We start from the raw sequence: 6,672 nt of genomic DNA, 5'->3' as shown, positions 1-6,672 counted from the left end.
ATATATGTATACAGAATATATATATAAAGACTATATATATATATATATATATTTAAACAGAATATATATTTATAGAGAGAATATAATTATATATAAAGAATATATATATATATATATATCTATATACAGAATATATATATATATACACACAGAATATATATATGTATACAGAATATATATATATATATATATATATATATTCTGTATATATATATATATATACAGAATATATATATATATATATATATATACAAAATATATGTATATGATATATATATATATATATATATACAGAATATATATATATAATATATATATATACAAAATATATGTATATAATATATATATATACAAAATATATAATATATATAATATATATATATATACAAATATAAAATATATATATACAAATATATTATATATATATATATATATATATATATATATATATATATATATATATATAAAAGCACAACAGAAATATGATACTTTTTCATTTTTAAGTGGTATTCAAGTATAATAATCACACAAGAAAAATAGCTAACCACCTAAAATCAACAGGATGATTTTTGATATGACAAGGGCGCGTTCAAAATAAATGTTTCTGTGAAAAGTACAGTTCAAGCATGATAGTTGTCTTTTGCATTTTTAAATTTAATTCAGTGGTTATATATAAAGATGATTCGATGAATTCCACTGCAGGTTTCCTAGAGTGTTATATAGACAACAATATGATGTGCACTAATCTACTCCGGGGCGCAATCTTGGATATTCCTACCAGTGTATATAATTATATATATATATATTTATATTTATATATACATATATATATACACACACACATATATATATATATATATATATATATATATATATATATATATATATGCGCGCACGCGCGTTTGTGTGTGTGTGTGTGTGTGTATAGCTCTACTATTACATAGAGGAATTTTGTGTGTCCGTATGTCAATAAGGTCGTTTCATATGGATTCGAAACCGGCTGGGTCGATTTTATGAAATTTCCAAGGAATGTAATCTATGTGCCTTAGATTGGTTTTCTGTTGAAATATCTTCGAAAAGTCTCTATAATCGATAATCGAAATAATGTAGAAACAGGCAATTTTAAGTAAACTATACATCTTTCGAGGCCTAAATTTACAGTGTATTTGAACAGTTTAATTCCCTGTTAAGCCGAAGAGCCTAACATATAGAAACAATAGTACATCCTTTGATGTAATGGGGCGCATTCAAAATGAAAATTTATGTTTTAAGAAAAATTTCACAATGATGCTTAGCTTTTCCATTTTAAACTTAAAATTAATCATTATCACCGGACAACCAGTAATGCCAGGCATACAAAATCAACAGTAGGTTCTTGGATATGACAATGTGGCAGTCCTAATCAATGTTTCCGTTTTGAGCATAACTAAAATAAGACACTTGACATTTGCAATTTAAGCTCGAATGCAAGCCATTATATATATATATATATATATATATATATATATATATATATATATATATATATATATATATATATATTAATCAACAGTAGGCACTCTACTTTGCAATGCAAACTTAGCCATTGCGAGAAACCTGGGAACCTTCCACCAGGTGCATCGTGATGGGTTCCCAAAACCGATTTGGTTGAAAAAAATGGGCTATTTCCTCGATATCAATGACAATAAACACGTGGGATTGTTAAATATTCGTTGACCATCATTCAATACCGGCCAACATCAGGACACCCTCTTAGTGTGTGTATATATATATATATATATATATATATATATATATATATATATATATATTATCATGGAACCGGCGTTGTCTGGGATTGAAGGAAGTTCAACAAATATTCATATTTACCCTAGTTTTATTTTCACCGAAATCGGTGCTGTAATAAAACTTCTTAAATGCACTTGTGATGTAAGGTGTTTACTTTCGTCAAATTATGACTTATTCTCTAGAATAGGAGTTTTCAATTATTGATTTTCGATACTTTTCCCACGTGCAAAGCATATGAAAGAACACTACAAGACACACTCGTGTAAAATTAAAATAAAATCTGTCCACCTGTTTCTGAATCCATATTGTAACGAACTGACGCACACAATGTCCCTTTTATATTCTAGTATATATATATATATATATATATATATATATATATATATGCATATATATATATATATACATACATATATCTACTAGAATATAAACTACCATAATATATATATAAGAATATATAACTACTTCATTTACTCACATAAATTAATATACGAAAGTATAAATTTATGAGTGAACTTTAAGGATTTACTTCAACAATGCTCAATACCTAGGCAGAGCTAGTTAGTAAGTTATAAAATATGTATGGCGATTAAGCGTAATATCCATATATATTTTATAACTTACTATATTTATATGTGTGTGTGTTTGTGTGTGTGTGTGTGTGTATGTGCGTGTGTGTGTGTGCACGCAGAATAGAAGCCGGCCCGGCATTGGCCGATCGTAAAATACGTTTAGATATGATACATTAATTAAGGTATATTTCTTATTTCTTATTTTATTATGTTAGACCCAATTTATGTTAAGGATTTAAAAATTAAAGAAAAACAAAATATATATATATATATATATATATATATATATATATATATATATATATATATATATATACATACATATATATGTATGCATATATAGATTTTATAAGAGAAAGAGATGTTCCGATATACATATTTACATATATGTACACATATATATATATATATACATATAAACATACACATATGCATATATATATATATATAGATAGATATAGATATATACATTTTTGTATACAAACACTCATACATTAAATATATATATATACATGTAAGTATACATTTATATGCAAATATATACATATATATATATATATATGCACTTATAGATACTTATATATAAACAGGTATATGCGTACACACGCACGCCCATACAGACACACACACATACATATATATATATATATATATATATATATATATATATATATATATATATATATATATATATATATATATATATATATATATATATGTACTAATCCCATTAAGCTGAAAAATGAATTATTAATCATAAATCCCAACCTACATAGATAATAATGCTCAACCTGATTAAGGGAAGCAAACTTGTTGTATATATATATATATATATATATATATATATATATATATATATATATATATATATATATATATATATATACATATTATTTGGTAAAACTGGTAATTAGTAAAACCTGAGGAGAGTGCTTGATAGAGCAAATATTTGTTTTATCTGTTTGGTTACACATGTTTCGGATGTTAGACCACGTTTACGATCCAACAGCCTCGTCAGACATTATTAGATATACATTAGAGTGTATTGTGTGTGGGGGTTAGCACATTCAGGTACGCATGGGTGGATAAATATATATATATATATATATATTATATATATATGTTTCTATGTATATATGTGATTATGTATATGTCTATAAGTGTTGTGTGTATTTTTGTGTATGACTGCATATAAATACATATCTGTTTGCATATACATTGTTGTTATATATAGGTGTGTGCGTATGTGTATGTATATTGATGTGTAGAAATGTACGTATATGTATGTATGCGTATCTGCGCGTGCGTTGGCGTATGTATTAATTCTTAGAAAAACACACCATTGTAAATTGAAATGAACAAGTCGACCTATAGCGACTACGAAAGTTTTAAATGGAACCCTATACTTGTCAAAAACATGACATCTACACTAACCCTCTCCATCTCTCTCTCTCTCTCTGTCTCTCCCTTTCCTTCCCCCTTTCTCTCTCTATCATCTACTTAATATACCTTGCTGAACAAGCAAAAAGCAGGAAAAATTTATAACCTAAAAATAGAAACTCCTCCCCCTCCTCTCCTTAACCCTTCTCTTTCTTCTTTACCATCCTCTCTCCACCTCCCCTTCCCTATATCCATATATCTCCATCCACGCCTAACTGAATCTGCTATCCTCGCACACACAATACAATCTAATGTATTTTAACCTTCAAAACTGAAATATTGCTAATACCCCTCTCCCTCCCATTTTTTTATTTCCTCCCCCCCCTTTTTTCTCGGAGTTCTTCTACAACACTTCTTCCTAATATTAACAACCATAATATTAACAACCATTTCTGTAAGGTGTGGCGAGGCTGTTGGATCGTAAACATGCTCCAACATCCGAAACATATGTAACCAAACAGATAAAACGGTAGTAAAAAAATAAAACGCAAACACACACACACACACACACATATATATATATATATATATACACATATATACATATATATATACATATACACATATATACATATATATGCATATACACATATATACATATATATACACATACATATATACATATACACCCCCCACACACACACATATATATATATATATATATATATATATATATATATATATATATATATATATATACTTACACATATCTCCGCTATGACACTATTTCTCTAAAATGTCTGGCTTTTATGTAGGGCAAACTACAACTAAATGCTATGGTTTCAAATGGTGTGAAATAACAGCACAGCAAGGGGAGGTTTGAATCCAAATATTTCTCATGTCTTATAGTTCCCCTATTTGGCTTTCATACATTATGTAAATTTCACAGTTTTAAATGATTATGTGATACTGGGAATATTCATAATAACACAATTTTTCCGAAAGAGGGGAGATACAACATATGAGAAACATTTGGAATCAAGACTCTCATTAGTTATCATTTTAAACAACAGTAGCAAGTTTCAGTCTCCTCTACATCAATGCTAAGGTTTTTAGGTAAATATCAGGAAAGCAAATGACTATAGTTGAACTATTTATAAAGGTTCATTGTCTTTCCACCCACAAAAAAGTCCTTTAAAATTATCACTATTATAAGTTTTCGAGGATGCTGGAAATGAAAATTCTAATTGAAATCACAGATAAGGAGTAGTTTCCAAGATATAAAAGAATATGTTGTAAAAAGTGGGAATCACTTTTTAATATTAATTTAAGATAAAATATAGCCACCGTTTAAAAAAAATGTAGTGGAGATGTATTTTATTTATTTATTTATTTATTTTAAAAACAAAATTGGGGGGAGGGTATTTGTTTGGTCATTGCGGCCTGGTGGACTGACACAAAACCTACCTTAAAAACTTGGTGTCTATAAGTGTCCGGTGTTCTGAACACGAATATCGCATTATAATTTCTCGCAAATAATTTTTTCCGGGTATTAAGCAATGCAATTCTTTATATTTTAAGTAGTGACCGTTGCTGTGCGAAAAAGCAAGCCTATTTTTCTTTAATAGACGGAAAAATGTTATTTGTGTAATTTAAATGTGATATTCGTTTGCAGCACACCCGGAAAACCATAGGTACTAGATTTTTTAATGTAGGTTTTGTGTTGGTTTACCAGACCACAATAAGCAGTACCCATAAAAAAGTAATAACAGACCTCCACCACCCTAAAAATGTAGGTGCTAATGTTAAGTTAATGAAGAAAGGGATCCTCTACATTTTGAAACCATAATGTGCGACTTAAAGGGCAAATGCTACCTAGCCCACAACGCAATTCAGGTTATTACCTTTCCGGCGAGTTTTCATTTATTAATTTTTTATGAACAGTCGCCGAGATTTCGAACATTTTAAATTGCCAAAAAACGGTGGTTTATCTATCTATCTATCTATCTATGTATATATATATATATATATATATATATATATATATATATATATAAAGAGAGAGATAGAGAGAGAGAGAGAGAGAGAGACAGAGACAGAGACAGAGACAGAGCTAAACTCGTACGTAAATGGAATATTAAAGTGGTCATATCTTTTGTTCTCTGGGCCGAAACTTACATGAACGTTTGCAGGCTTTTTTATGATTTTAGTACTATCACATGGTTAAAATTAGATGAAAACTGATAGAAAAAAACATATTTCCAAATATGGGGAAATTTGTATACAATTTTATATATAGTGTCCTCGCAAGCCCTCCTTAGTTTTGCTGCTTTGGTATAAAGTTTGCTTAGAGTAATTTTTGTTGCTACGTTGTCACCCCTGTGATCTTGCCAGGCCACTAATATACACAAATATTTACATGAAAAAAACATGTGGTGATTGCCTATAATAACAGACGTAGTCATTTTTTGAAAAAAAAAACAATTATGAATGATTTGCTTTAGTACTGTAATGCTGAGTGTATATCTACCTATCTATCTAAGATATATATATATATATATATATATAGATGGATATAGATATATATAGATGGATAGATGGATAGATAGGTATAAATACATAGCGTCTGTTTATTAGACTATTATAAACAGACTATATAACTGCATTGAGCACTCTTTATTAATCACGGGGGTTTCATTGGCGTTTCAGTTAGGAAACAAAACAATACAATATATATATATATATATATATATATATATATATATATATAGTAAGCGCATACTATCTAGCTCTACCTATGCATTGAGCAAGGTTGAAGTAAATACTGAAAAGTTTACGCATAAAAGTATGTCTTCGTTTATAAACTTATGTGAATCCATGAAGTAATCATATATATATATATATATATACATATATATACATATACATATAT

The sequence above is a fragment of the Euprymna scolopes genome, chromosome 1, assembly GCF_053919585.1.
Source record: "Euprymna scolopes isolate OS-2025 chromosome 1, ASM5391958v1, whole genome shotgun sequence".
Taxonomy (NCBI): domain Eukaryota; kingdom Metazoa; phylum Mollusca; class Cephalopoda; order Sepiida; family Sepiolidae; genus Euprymna; species Euprymna scolopes.
This window is presented reverse-complemented; position numbering follows the sequence as displayed.